The 14,849-nt window shown below is 33.5% G+C and overlaps 1 pseudogene across 1 annotated transcript; it reads right to left on the bottom strand.

Moving 5' to 3' along the window:
* Positions 1-11,412: 11,412 nt before the first annotated feature.
* LOC104787050 (non-specific phospholipase C2-like) lies at positions 11,413-13,884 on the bottom strand (annotated as a pseudogene). The gene is made up of 3 exons (XR_015557236.1): positions 13,273-13,884; positions 12,503-12,870; positions 11,413-12,402 (listed from the first exon to the last, which is right to left on the bottom strand). The product of XR_015557236.1 is annotated as a non-specific phospholipase C2-like (transcript).
* Between the last annotated feature and the right edge of the window lie 965 nt (positions 13,885-14,849).

The following is a 14,849-nucleotide window of genomic DNA, read 5'->3' as shown; positions in this document are numbered from 1 at the left end:
AAGCTGCTGCAACCTCCTTCTTCACCAACCCATGAGGTACCACATTCATCCAAACTTTGTAAATAACATTGCATTTAGTTTAATTCATTTTGTGTGATTCTTGGATTCTTTTCCAACTTTTATTTACACAGGGACTATGTAATTTAAGTTTGAGGGAGGGTCCTAGAATGTATTTAACATTGTGTTTTATTTTCTTATTTTCATTATTTCAAATTTTTGTATGCTAGTTTTATTCATTTGAGTCTGCATTTATGTGCATTAAAAACCCAAAAAATTTGAAAAATTTCGAAAAAAAAAAAAAAGAGTGTTCATGTAGTTGCCTTTACATATTAGGATTGAGTCTAGTTTGTTTCATATAGGATTGTCGCATATGCATTTTAGGGGACAATGATTAAAACCACCTTGTTTAAAAATCAAACATTAGGATTGAAGCTATAGCCCTTAGTCACAGTTCATTGTTGCTAGATCAATCTTTAGAAAAAAATGAAAAATCTTTGCTTAGATCCTTTGTGTCGATTGAATGCTTCCTCCACTTGCTTGAACATTAGAACATCTCTATATTATTGGATTTAATTTGAACTTTAATTGTCTTGCTTATGGAACTTGAATACTTGCTCATGGTAACTCTAAACTCTGGTTAGCACTCCATATTTTTACCAATCTTTTTGTTTAACCCGATTCATTTGTCCTACCCTTGAACCCAAACCTTTCTTTCAAACCTTGTTGTGAATTGTTGAGTGAGGCCTCTTTCATTGTGCTATAGGTTGTGAAACCTTGAGAGTATTGAGAACGACAAAGAGCTGCCTCTTGATTTAGCTAAGTTAGATTTGAACTAGCTAATAGATTCGGTTTTGAAAGATAGGTGGTTAGAATGTGTATTTGGGGTTGGGTTGTGGAATAAAAAAAAAAAGAGAAAAGTCCCTAAGGTTAGAATTAATTAGCTCTAAGTCTCTAAGTTCCAAAAAAAAAAAAAAAAAAAAATTAGAGCTAGAATTTTAAAGTCTAAAAGTCTAAACCTTAGGGAGTAAAAACAAAAAAAAGAAGAAGAAAGAGTTAAAATCAAGGGTGTGGGTAGTTAAATTCTAGGAGATTTAAATTAAAAAAAAAAATGTATTATGAATGTATGAGAAAAGGGTAGATCATCAAGAGTTAAGCTTTGTATGCCCAAATTGTTCTCAGTCTTAGATAGTTTTCACGACTGTCTAGCATTCCACTTTTTGAGAGAAAACCACCTAAAGAATTTGCTTGAAACCACCTTATCAAAAAGCCTTACCCTTGAAACCGATTGAGCTTGATTCAACGTCCATTTGCAAGAATTCGCCAAACACTTAATTGAATGTGAAAGAGATGTTTCTTATCTTTAGGTGGAGGTTGAGCTAGATCGATGCATGGCAATAAGCATAGAAAAATATTTGTAAGTATGTTGATTGATCTTAGCACCATTAAACTATTTTTAAGGACTATAGCTTGCATCTTTCGGTTAGCATTTTAAGGTTATGAGTCCCCACTTTCAAACCGTACCTTCTTACTTCCTTGCTAGAGGACTAGCAAGATTTAAGTTTGGGGGTCTGATAACACTCTAATTTACATGTTTTTTAGCATCTTTTTGTCCATATTTTGCATTGTTCATACCTCTAACTTAGTTTTTTTAGACCATTTACTGTAGGAATCAAGTTCTAGAGCATTTAGGATGTTGCATTTCTGCATTTGCATATATTGGATGAAAACAGGTGCTAAAGAGCCAAAAATGGGGAAAAACAAGGACAACTCGAGCATGTACCCGAAGGATCCATCGAGCTACAAGAACAAGTCCGAACCCCAACAAAATCGAAGAGGATCCAAAAACGCGAAGAGCAACCCGAAGAGCCACCCGAGGAGTTACCCAACTCAAGCCTCGTGTACCCCATCGAGTAGACTATCGGGCAGGTCTGGGAAGCTAGGTCAAATGGGTTTCCATATATAAACCCCCTCTTTCCCTTGCTCGCAAAAGAGCATGCCGCAGACCCTCAAACCAGAGAGCGAGAGCTTCTGTGAGAGAACTGTGCGACTCAACATTTTCTTCTTGTTTTTGTACTTTTATTTTGTAGTTTTTTTAGATCTTTATCCTATACTCTTTCTACTCTACTCTATCTTTCAGTATAATGTCATTTTCATTTATTATGATTGCTTTTTCATTCGTTTCTATGTCCGAGTAGTGTAGTAAAGTTTCTAGGGATGGGATAGATGATTAGGTGTTCTTGATCGGTTAGGATGCTTTAGTTGGTTGTTATGATTGATAAATTTCCTTCTAGGTTGATGTTCTTAATGCGGTCAATAGACCGAAAGGTTGAGATTATATCTAGGGCGTTTATAATGATACAGGCCGAAAGGAGTAGATAAAATGCTTGATTAGGTCGATGTTAGAGGTATACTTAACTTTGAGTGACAAAATCAGATAAGTCTAAGTATACTGACGAAAATGAATTGTTCTTAATGCCTGCTTGTTCATATTGCTAGTGCGACAGTGTGGTAGTATGTTCAAGGTTGATTGTTGCTAGTGTGACAGTGTGGTGACAAGGTTTTAGAGATTCATTGTCTAGGAAATGATTGCTTGAGGCATGTAAGGCATCCGTATTGGTCTAGAACACTTAGGATTCGATTACCCCCATCCTTAGGAACTTTCGTATTTAATTTCTTGCATTTTCTTTACTTACTCGACCACTTACCCGATCAGGTACACGATAACCTGCATCGAGTAATACCTCGAGCTGTTCATAGTTCACTTGCATACTCGATCACCCCACTCGATCCTGTACTCGATTGCTTGCATCGAGTGCTTAGGTCGTGTGGTTTACTTGTTTATATTCTTTTACTTTGTTTATATTAGGACTATTAGAACCAAACCCCTCTATTGCCTGGCTTGACTTGCTTGATTCTGATTGCATCCTATCTGCTAGCATAACAACCATTTGGATTGATAACCCTTTGTACTACAACTGCATAGGGAATTGATACCCTTGGTGAAAACTAGTCTATCACCATCCTCAAGAACAATCACATTATTCAGATTCAGAAATCATCATCAAGGATACAAACTCGGAAAACATTGAATTAAGCATAGTAAGATAGATAAAAATGAGATGAACAACTTTGTAGAAGAAATCAAATGCAAAAACTAAATGAATTAAAAGATATCTGGATACAAATTCTTAAAACGTTTTAGGTAGCTAAATAAAGGTTAAGGAAAAAACTGAGATAAAAGATGTCTCAGTAAAAACTTAACAAAATATATTAATTATAGAAAAACATGGAAGGCCCTAAAACATAAAACGACAAGATTGAGCGTCGGTTCGAAAATCGGGTTGTCCAAGTCGCGTGTCGTCAGTTCTGGAAGTGCGTCAGTCAAGCTGGATCGAGTGGAGGGGTGTTGGCTTGAGCTGGGTCGAGTGGAGTGGTGTTGGCTCTACCTGGGTGTATACGCATCCACTAAAACGATGATAACTCTTGAACCACACCTCTGATTGGCTTGAAATAAACGGCATTAGAAAGATGATTCAATTCCCCTACAACTTTGATGAAGACATCGAAAGCTGAATACCAAGGCAAAATCTTCACTCGACTCGACCAAACATGTGGAAGAAGTCGGATGACTGGCATTGTTGGTCGAGCGGGATGACATTCATTCCAGACATGATGGATCGAGTGGGATGCTGGTGCTTTTTTCTGGGAGCGCGTCCAAGTCGCATGACGTCTATTCCGAGCATGCTTGGTCGAGCCGCATGTCTCAACCTCCATTCCGTTCCAACTGTCTGGACATCTCCTAAACACCTGAAATAACTCCAATATGCAAGATGTATGCAAAACCAATGCAAAGACTACCTAGATATGCATATTATGCAAAAGAGACTGAAAATGCAAAACAATGAGTTAAGAAAACAAAATAAATAACAAATGCATGATGAAAGAGTGTAAAATATATACATATCAGAGCATCAAGTAATGCTATTTGATCCGATTTGTCAATAATACCATGCATGTTTTCATTCACGGCCTTTTTTCCTTTGTTACTCTCTTTGAGTTGATCTCTGATCTACCTAATGCGAAGGCATGATGATTTCCCATAAGTGTTGGAGAGGATCTCTTAGATGTTGCGAGTGGTGGTGGCGCGAGCAACAATGGATTGGACAGGGAGAGAGACATCCAAGCAAAGCGCTGAAGAGAAGCTTGTCTTGACGCTTCCACGTGGAAAAGTTAGGATTAACTTGATCTGTAGTAGTAGCAGTGGTAATCGTTGCTGGTGGTGTGTTGTCTTCATCGGCAATAAAACAGTGAAGCTCATGTGCTTCGAGTAAAGAACGGATCTCGAGACGCCAGGTGATGAAGTTGTTAGGTGTGAGTTTTGTGATGTTACTCCTGTTGAGATAGATCAGTGTTTTGTGATGGTTCAGTGATATTAAAAACATGAGCTGATTCAAACGAGGTAGATGAGGCTTCAGATGCCATGATAAAAAGAGATCTGGGAAAGGACGAAGAAATTGAGAAGAAGAAGAAGAAGAAGAGGAATAAGAAGAAGGGAGGCGAAAAAATTTTTAGGTTTGGATCAGTTGGTCTTATACCATATGATGATAATTAATGATTATTCAACATAGAGATCACAGATTTATACAGCAGGTTGTTAGGATTGTTATGATCACAATCCAAAGATACTTGGTAATTAAGATATCTATACATGATAAGTACAGACTAATAGATAAACACTATCTATAATAATATATCAAACTCCAAAACAAAAATTCATATGAATAAAGAGATCCAAAAAAAATTCTATGAATAAAGGGTCTATATAGATATTTATACGTATACGAGGGGGGGGGATGTAGTGATCCGTGCTAAGGGTAGAAATCTCAAGTCAAAAATTCATCGGACAAAAGGAGTTGGAATGATAGCAAGGGACAAATAAAGGAGAACAGTCGAGAAACTTGCAAAAAAATGTTAAACCATCGGGAAATGGTACCGACAGGCTAAGTGCGGTACCAAGAGGCGTACGTACCGTACCAAGAGGCTAGTGTACCTGTCTGAGATACAAACGTTTGCGGTACCAATGACTGACCGACCATCTGATCGTCCGACCGTTGACCCGTACCGTTGACCGCGTTGACTGAACCTGGACCGACCCTTCAGCGTGCGTTGTGGGAAGGGAACCCACTAAAATTATTATATTGGGAGATTTTAAGATAGTGGCAAGAAAACCCACTAAGGAATATTTTATTCCAGCGAGTGAGATAGTAAGAATATTTTATTTAGTGAGTGGAGAATCCACTAAATGATATATTAATCACTTTTTGGACAAGTTTTGAGTGGGATTGCCAGCTGTTCGCCCATGCAATCTCCTTGGAGTGTGTCCAGCCACTTGTTAATCTATGCAAAACTTCCTCAACACTTGTCTCACCAGCTGCGCCACTTGTCTTGAGCCAAAATCACACTCTTTCCCTATAAATAGCAGCCCCTTAGTGTGTTTTGTGGAGTTCTTTTAGTTGCTTTGTTAAGTTAGAGAGAAAGAGAGAGAGTGAGGGAGAGTTAGTTCAAGGGAGAGAAGTTCCAAAGTGCTGTCACTGTAGGATCGTTTGGGTCGAGTTTCCGCCGGGTAGCTGTAGGAGTTTGAGTGGTTCTTGCTTAAGCTAGGCCAATGTGAGTTTCAATGCATGTGATATGACACATGATAGGATTTTTGTGTTGGTTGTTCGCTTGAGAGGTGTGAGTGTTGTTGCATGTGTGCTTAAGAGGTGTGAGTGTTGTTGCATGTGTGTTTGGGGTGAGTGTTAAGCGCTTTTTCCTTCGAATTTGCGCTATAATGGCTAAATCCTTAAGTCTTTGAGCTAAACTTAAGTGTTTGAGTGTGTTGGTGCGAGAGTGAGGTGTGTGTTTAATCTCGATTTTTATCGATATTTTCCTAAGTTTAAAGTGAGGTTTTGGTGCGTGTTTTGGTTGAGTTTTCTTAAGTCTGTGTGATAGACTTAAGTGCTTAGTTTTGTTTCTTAGTATCTAGATCGATCTCTAGATAGCAAAGTCTCATTTATTGTGTGATTGTTTGTGAGTTCAGGGAGCATTGATCCGATCTAGTTCGAAGTTGGGAGTCTCGTTCTAGATTTGGTTTGCATGTGCATTTAGATTTCATCTTCTCGATTTTCTTGATAGATTTTCTTAAAGTTTTGCATCTAAATTTGTTTGGTGAAGTGTTTTGGTGAATTCCATGGTTGATCATGAACGTGATCGCTGATTCGTTTATTTGATCTATTGCATGTGAGATTAAGTATTGATACTTGTTGTTTTATGTGTTCTTAAGACCATACACTTAAGTATCAACTGTTGGATGGTCTTAGTGCGTGGTGTTTGTGACGGGAGGTCTAACTGACTAGCCATAAGCGCACTAAGAATTGGGATGTGGCTGACCTTCCTTGGGATCCATTACAACATGCAGCCTTGACTTGGTACTTGTGTTGCATGTTGTTGCGAAGAGCTCGGTGGACTTGGTTTGCTACCTTGGCCGAGGCTGTCTACATGACGGTGTAGTTTATGTGTTGTACCGGTTGCATGCCTTTGTGGTTGCAACGCGGGTGTAAAAATGTAGTGGGATGGAAGGCAGCATATATGGAGGTGTTGTATCGGTTGCATGCCTTTGTGGTTGTAATGTGGATGTTCACAGGGAAGTGGGTGAAGTGGTGTTTTGTGGTTGAGGTGAAGGGCCCTTGCACATGTGAAGGTTGTGAAAATGATGAATATGTGATGAGTTGTTAGCTTCCGCTTGCATATTGTGTTTATGCTTGTTATTACTTGCTTGATATCTTGCTTGTGTGTTGTGTTTGTTGTTGGGGTTGGGTTTTGGGGTGTTTTGCTTCCAAGTAGATTCTCGATCTCACTGAGTGTTTAGCACTCATGATGCCATATTTTTGTGTTGCAGGTAACCTTAGTCGGGAAAACCTTAGAGGGAGCAAAAGGACATTAGGCCAACCGGTGTAGAATTGTATTGTCTTTGTAAGATCATTTTGTAATGTTTATTTTAAACTCATTTTGGCTCTAGGCCTGGTACCAAAAACGTTGTGTATGTTTTGGAAACGTGTTTTGTGAAATAAATAAAGTATGGAAGTGTTTTATTAAAGTTGTGTAGTTTCAAATGATATTAGCTTTGTTTGGGCTAAAAAAACGTACCAAACTGCGAGGGTTGCAAAGCATAAGCAGTTTCGGTCGCGGGTGAAATTGTTCTAGAGAGGACCGGTTGGAAAGCTGCAGCTTCTATCCCTCGACTGGACGACTTCGATGCAGTTCCCATCGTGGTGTCTTGTGCCTGTCTGTTGGCCTGTTCAGCCGTAGGACGGTTCAGAGACATTACATGGGGTAAAAAAAACTCCTATTTAATATTTTGGAAGTACACAACTTCTTTTTGATAGACTATATAATAGTTATAAATTATAAAGTTATAGTTATTATTTGATTCATTAGTTTGTTACAAAATAGGTTATATGGGTTGGCTTCCTTAATTATACCGAGATACACTTAAAAGAATATCCCAACGAATAATACAACTTAAAGAAATAAAATCTTTAACAACCATATACTGTTAGGCAATTAAAAAAAATAAATATAATTAAATCTCGGAAATTAATCATGCTTAAGCGTGATTTCCGATTAAGCAAAGAAAATAAGATCTTACCTAACACCCTTCCAAACGTTTAGTATAAATCATTGACATCTCCATTTACCGAAATACACCATATTCATACCCAAAAAAAAGTTGTTCAATCTATGAAATATTCAAGTTTTAGTAATATTATTCTTTCAAAAAATATCTGTTCAACTAAAATTTTGACTGAGTAACAGGTCAAAATTTGAATATTTAAATTCAATTTCATATATTTCTTTTGTTGGTTGTATAATTTTATATACTATAATAAACTTTTTAAATAATTTAATTTGAAATATTTCAAATTAGTTTAATTTGATATTTTAAAAAATATCATAAATATATGATAGATCAAAAAAATATCATAAATATATGATAGATCAAAAAGTTACAAATTATAAACACTCAAATTTGATTTGTTATAGCACAGGTCAATAATATGTCACTATAATATGAAAGAATTCCAAAAAAAATGATTTCTTGCTAGAGCACAGGTTGAAATTACAAGAAATATGATTTCTCGGATTAAATTAAAGTTTAGAATAATGTTGTTTGGTAGGCTTTCTCGGTCAAGATGATTTTGACAAACATATGTTACAGATTTAATTCTAAAATTAATATGCGGTATACTATGAGTTAAGTCATAGAATTAACAATCAAAATACAATATATAATTTTAAACACTAAACAAATCAAATAAAATTAACAAACAAAAATTGAATTTTTATTATCACACAGCTTACCGCGAGTGAAAGTCTAGATCTAAAAGAATAGATCTTACAAACTATATGTATTTTCATAAGTGATATTCAGCATATGATTTTATGACATAGTGTTTTATCCAAAAAAAAAAAATTTACAAATAAAATAATCATATATATGATGTTTTGAATAAAAATTACAAAATAAACAAAAGAAAATTCGACCCATGCTCTTGCACGGGTCATATTCTAATTTAGGTACAAAATGGATGCATAAAATAATTCTAATTTTTTTTTTCAAAATAAATGAAGCTTTATAATCTTTGATGTATTAAGGGATCTATTTTAAAAATTTTGCCGAGGGACCTATAAAATATTTGAGCGGGCACTTAGTTTAAGCATGGAAGAGGACAAATATATATATTTATTATCTTATTACTTAACACTTACATTAAAATATTAAAATCTCTCGATTACTCTCCATCTATAAAATCATGTATATCTTTTATAATTAAGTTAATCAAAACTAACAACATTCTTTATTGATGTTTTTCTTATTTATACTCCATGACAGAGTTCCTAGTTCTAATTAGAACTAGCCACACATTCTGACGCCGGTGATGAACGTTGACAATGCTCTCGACAAATCTTCTTGCATTCTATCGCCGATTTTGCTTCGCCTTCTATCACAATTACCGCTAATATGATCATGAACAATGCTATGCTAGTTAGCTTTCCCATATTTCTACTTTCACTTTTTCTTATTTATGTTTATGAATGGGTTCTAATGAAAACGTATCTATTTATAATATTGAGACACTAGTTGACTACATTGCTTTTCATTTAGCATTAGTCAAAATTTCATATATTTCCATGTTTGTTCACACTTTGTTAATAGTCAATTTTTTTAATATTTTTTTCCATGTTTATTCTCACTTTATAATTAGTCAAAATTTTATTTCTTTCCATGTTTGTTCACACTTTGTTAATAGTCAAATTTCTATTTCTTTCACTTTTTAATTAGTCAAAAATTTATTTTTTTCTATGTTGTTCTCACTTTATGATAGTCTTACTAGGTAACAATCCACACTATATGCGAGATAAATCGATTTAAATAAAAATTTATAAGGAAAATTATTATGTTGGAACCGATATCCGTTTGTCTCAAACATAATATATAATTAATTTATTTTTTAATTCAAATTTAGATTTATTTCGTATAAAAATATGTTTCACACGTAAAATCTTTGAACATTAAAAAAGTTTTAACGTGGTAGAGAAACTATTAATATGTCTTTTGTGGTTTAATAATCAAATTCATATATTTTTATGTTTTATCATGTAACCATAACAATTTTGCATATTTCTTATGGAACCATACCAACATATACTAAATTACTCTATAAATTACTTATTTAGTATTATAAGTTAGTAATAATCAGATTTTAAACTCATTTTTCTGGAGATAATCTAATTTAATGATTTAATATTTTTGATTAGCCTATTTAAATCTTTTAAGTTACTCGGTTTATTATGATTCTCTATAAATGATGGAATATTATTAAAAATTACAATGAAAATAATTAAATTCCAAGTTGTTAAAATATTCGTGTAAAAATACCTTTCACCAGTGATATATGTTAATGTGGAAAAAAATTTAATGTGGTAGAGAATAAATTGATAAAATGTTACAATTTATGGTAATATGTAGTTTTGTGTGATTTAAAAATTAAATTCATATCTTTTATATTATATTGAGTAATAATTTTGCATGTTCTAATGATCACTATTTTTGCATGTTCTAATAATTCATATCTTTTATGTTTTATATTTCTTTTTGGTTATCAATATTTCCATTTTTATCAATAATCACACTAAAAGCTAAGATTATATTTATATATATATATATATATATATATATATATATATTATTTAAGATTCATAAATATAACTATTTTTATTATTAATTCATAACATACAATAATATACGATCATACTAATTATTAATTAATTCATCTATAACATAATTAGTTATAATATGTAATCTGCACCGCTTTTTTTTTTTACCATTCACATATTTTATAGTGAACCGAAAATAATATTTTCACCAATCAAATATCATTCTGTACCGCTTATTTCGTATAAACGACACTTCTCCCACAAATATATATATAACTTTAGAAACAATATATCCGTTTATATTAATTAGATATTGGGGATTTGAGTTATAAGTAAACACCGAATTAAAGAGAGAGAGAGACCGAATTAGATATTGGGGATCCCCTATATATTAATAGAGAAACACTCTCTTGAAAAATCTGATGTGTCGCCGCCAGAGAGCTCGAGACACATTTAGCAAAAAACCCTTAAATTTTCTACTTAATTACATTAACATGCCATTATATTTAAAAAATAATTAACTGAATAATAATTAGATATGTCATCAATTCTTACACAATTTTAAATATCACATATTAAAACTAATAAAATAATTACATATTGTTTTAAGTCAAAATTTCACTAAAATTTACTTACAAATATACAAGTCAAAGTTATATTATTTTTAAGAAACCAATATTTATAAAATATTGATTTCTTAAAATAAATATAAGTAAAATATTCTAAAAAGGCTATAAAACATATAAACTTAATACAAATAAAGAACATATAACTTATTAAACATATAACTTATTAACAAAATCATATTATTTTTTTATGTTAGTATTATTACCTATCATAATAATTTAAATAACAAGCTTTCAATAGTTATTATAATTGATTATAAAAAAAAATATATTACCCCTGAATTATCTCCAACTCATTAAAGAAAACTTAATCCCAATAAATATAGATTTTTATATATTCATAAATATATATAAAAATGATAACAAATTAGGGAATATCATGATGTGTGATTATTTATAAATAACTAAGTATGTACACTAATTAATCTCAACATTTAGTGTGATTATTCATTAAAAATGGAAATATTGATAACTAAATAGGAATATACATTTTAATTGTACATTAATCAATATGCTATTAAAAAAAAAATGAGACAATAACCCTTATCATTATAAATAAACTTAGTACCCAAAAAAATCATAATATATTTACAATGAGTGATATATTTAAAAAACTTTAGTTACATATTATGTTTGACACAAACAAATATTTGTTCTAAAATAATAATTTTACTTATAATAATTTTCTTTAAATCAATTTATCCCGAATAGAGTGCGGGTTGTTACCTAGTTTGAGTTATAAGTAAAGACCGAATTAAAGAGAGAGAGAGAGAGAGAATTGATAGAAGTTAAAAGGAAGAATGGAAACTGAAGCTTAAGGTTTCCTTTCGGTGAGGGAAGGTTTCATATGGACAAGCTCTTCTTTATTCGCTCCCATGGCAAAAGCTGAACGGCCAGCCTCTAAGAATCTTTTGACAGCATCGTCCATGTACCTCTTCCCTTCAATAACTGTCATTCCTTTGCTTATTTCTTTAGGGAATGTTGTAAGCATATTATCACCTTTTAAAACTGCAGCAAGTTGTACAAGCTCTTGCTGAAACTCAGTTAACAAAGCTTTCTCATTCGCCTCTCCCATTCTTATCCTAACCGGTTCCGGTAGCGTCTCAGGGCAATCAGTTCGAGGCTCCTTTCGGATCTGTAAGATGTTCTCAAAAGTCCCAGCCCATTCATCTCTCTTTGTGAGGAAAGGCGTTGATAGATTGAACAGTTTCTTCACAGTCGCGGGGATGGAAGAGTGCTCGTACTCGGACGATGGAAATGGAGACCCGTTTGGTCCATGTACGACCGTTCCTTTCTCGATCCATGGGGACACTGCTATTGTTGGTACACGAATACCTAACCGGTTGAATGGGAAAAGGAACGGTTCTTGTCCAACTATACCGTCCGGGCTAGGAACATTACGAACCGGTGTGGGCACGTGGTCGAAGTACCCACCGTGCTCGTCGTAAGTGATAATTAATAGAGATTCATTCCACTGTGGACTCGCTCTTAGGGTCTCGTACACTTCCTTTATAAACTTCTGCAATGTGTAATATCATACCAAGTTTTTAGTTAAAGTTTTTCTATAATATTAATATTGTATAAACGTAATTATATAAAATAAAATAAAACAAATTAACCTGTCCTTGGTAGACATCATGGGATGGATGATCATCAGAAGCCGGTTCCGAGATGGTGTCCATGTAACGTTGCTCAATCACAGTGTAGGCAGGGAGCTTCCCTTTCTTAGCATGATCCTTGAAAGAGAGACCATAGCTATGGAACTTAAACACGTATTTGAGTTTTCTTAGGCCCCGATAAAACAATACCGCCGGAATATTCTGGTAGTATATTCCGAAAGAGATACCTTCGTCGTCAAGATTGTCGAAAATGGTTCTTTGAGGATAACCCTTCGCAAGTGAAAGAGGGTCGTTGCTGGTTGCTTGACGTCGCTGAGTGCACGAACATGCGGTTTGGTTGTGTCGATGATGGTACCGAGGCGAACCATCTGTTCAAAGAAAACAAAAATCAGATTTAATTATTAGTACTAATGACTTTTTTTATTACTATGTTAATATAATTAAATGAGTCAACAATATCACCATAGAAGAGAGCACCAGTCAGAAGAATAACTTGACAAAAGAAGCTAAAAAATATTATACCACATAATAAAATATTAGTTCCATAAAATAGAGGGAAATTTTAAAAGACTGAAGAAATAAAACCATGCATCTGTTTTTCTTCTTAATTCAATGAATAAAAATAAAATTCAGATTCACTGCTTTTAAGTAGAAAATAATCTTATTTTTAAGATGAGCCAACAAGACAACAAAGGATACGACAATCTGATTATATGACGTGATAATAAATCCAAAAAAAAAGACAGGAAAATATGAAAAATATATCTTACCTATCGAAAACAGCAAACTCGGAGACAAGAGACTTGTAGACAGGAACCTTATCAGGTTCGAATCCATTCATAACACTTGCCGACATGTTACCACTGGGGTCCTCGGAATATGCTTGTTGAACAAACCCATTCATCGGTGGAGGATCCATGGTTGTATCATTTGACCCGAACACTTGCTCCCTTATAGCCTGAAACGAATGACCCGGATCTGGATCCACGTAATGCGAACCCGACCCAAATTTGATCTTTTTAGAGGAAGGGTCCGATGCTGAGACCGGGTTTGACTCCGACCCGTCCACACCGTTGATCTCCGGGTTCAGTTTCTTCATCCATCCAAGCATGTGATCGAACGATCTATTCTCCATCACAACAACTACTATGGTTTTGATCGGACTTGTTGCATGGACATGGTTGTGTAAGATCGTTACTGTTAATAGGAGAATTAACGCAAGTGGTGATATGCATATTTTGATGAACATATTTTTTTTTAGGGGGGGAGGGAATGGGAAGTTTTGATGATAAAGATGATAGATAAATGGGTGGATAACTTTTTTTTGTCTTAGGCTTCTTATTTATTTTATTTTTTAATCTTAATGTTTCGATTTTCAAGGTGTGTATGTTCTAAATCTCTCTCCTAGCATATGTATGAATATATATATATATATATATATATATATATATATATATAAGAAGAAGATTGACACAAGTACATGGAATTTATTACCTTTTAACATTTTTGATTGCCAAAAGGAACAAAATTTAAGAGAATCTCACATTTTTTTATTAATTGGAGTTAAATAATAATCTAAAACAGATTGTGTAAATTAGACCTCTATATATAAAAATCCAGAAAGATTACCAAATACAAAGTTAGGATAGAATAATGATAAATTGACTGGTGACAAAATTGTCAATAAATGACACTAACCAAAAAAAAGATGTCAAACATATCTTTGGATTTTGAAGTATAGAAAAGATTAGCACAAGTATACATGGAAAAGAGATAGAGAGAGACAGTTGTTCTAACATAATTAACTTAAAAGAATTACAAAGGTCACATTACAATAATACATATATCGAACACGATGGATTCATACAACTCTAGTAAACCGAAGAATACAAACAGTCTTTTTAAAGTAAAATGTTAGCAACCAGCTGGTTAGAACAACATTTAGTATAAGAGAATTGGATGTTGTTAAATTTCATAATCCAATAGAACATAAGTTGACTCCAATCCTTTAATAGAAGTATCTGAAATAAAGCCTTTCACGATGTTGATGACCAAGCACACAAATGTAAAGCCATTTGATGAAGTTTATTGCATTGAAATCAATAGACTATAATGCTTCCAATGGTGTATAAGTATTAAGTAGGACGTAAACGTGATCCCCAAATTTTAACTATTTCTTGACTATATATTTAATGATCCAACCATCAATAACTTTTTGTATATGGTTGTATATGTATACAAAAAAAAAAAAAAAAATTATTATAAACTATACAATACAACCACTGGAAAAAAAAAATTCGATTAATCCTTGCAACATGTTAGAAAAAAAAAAACTTGTGGATTAGCA

Source organism: Camelina sativa, chromosome 5 (assembly GCF_030686135.1).
Source record: "Camelina sativa cultivar CO46 ecotype springtype chromosome 5, ASM3068613v1".
Lineage (NCBI taxonomy): Eukaryota > Viridiplantae > Streptophyta > Magnoliopsida > Brassicales > Brassicaceae > Camelina > Camelina sativa.
The sequence above is the reverse complement of the archived record's forward strand: the minus strand, read 5'-3'. Positions and strand labels throughout refer to the sequence as shown.